The sequence below is a fragment of the Limulus polyphemus genome, unplaced genomic scaffold, assembly GCF_000517525.1.
Source record: "Limulus polyphemus unplaced genomic scaffold, Limulus_polyphemus-2.1.2 Scaffold247, whole genome shotgun sequence".
In the NCBI taxonomy this organism is placed as follows: Eukaryota; Metazoa; Arthropoda; class Merostomata; order Xiphosura; family Limulidae; genus Limulus; species Limulus polyphemus.
In genome coordinates, this window is record NW_013665857.1 from 196,395 (window position 1) to 197,369 (window position 975).

Consider the following 975-nt stretch of genomic DNA (forward strand, 5'->3'; position numbering starts at 1 on the left):
GAAAACAATTTGAGAGACTTCAATCTCTTCTAGTATGACAACCCCTCCATCCCAAGCACCATTCTAGTAACCCTTCTCTGAACCCTTTCCAATAATTCAATGTCTTTCCTGAGGTAAGGAGCTCAAGACTGAACACAATACTCCAAATGTGGCCTAACCAGTGACATATACAAGGAAATTATAACCTCTTTAGACTTGTATTCAATAATTCTGTAGAGTCAACCTAAAATTATATTTGCCCTACCATTAGCAACAGCACACTGCTTAGATGGCTTCAGTTGATCAGGCTTCAGAGCCTGATCAACTATTACACTTACATTCCTTTCTTTCTTTCTTGACACTGCTAAGGTTATTCCCATCCAAATTATATTTATAATTCAAATTATAACTCGCATGCATTATCTTGCTTTTATTTTAATTAAAACCCATTTGCCATTAATTTGCCTAACTCACTAAATGATCTAAATCCTTTTGTAAATCAGCAGCATCCTCTCCATCACAAGCAACGCCCAATGACTTAAGATCTTTTGCAAATTTAAGTAATTTATTGATGATTCTTTAATTTATTTTATTGATGTAAATCAAAAAGAGCAAAGGTCCTAAGACTAAGTCCTGAGGTACCCCACTTGTGACACTAATCCAGTTTGACCGAACTCCGTTTGTAACGACCTTCTGCTTTCTTCTATCCAATTTGCTTATTCCCCACACCTAAAGAGATAATTTTTAACAAGCCTTTTATATGGCACCTTTGCAAATGCTTTCTGAAAATCCAAATACACTAAATCTACGCTCTTACACTCATCTACATAAGCAGTAGCCTTTTCAAAGAATGTTAAAAGATTTGTAACACAAGATTGTCCCTTAGTGAAACCAATGTAACTATCGAATAAACTTCTAAACTTTGTTAAATGACTTGGCAAAACATCTTTTATCTGACTTTCCAAAACCTTCCCCAAAACTGATGTAAAACTAATG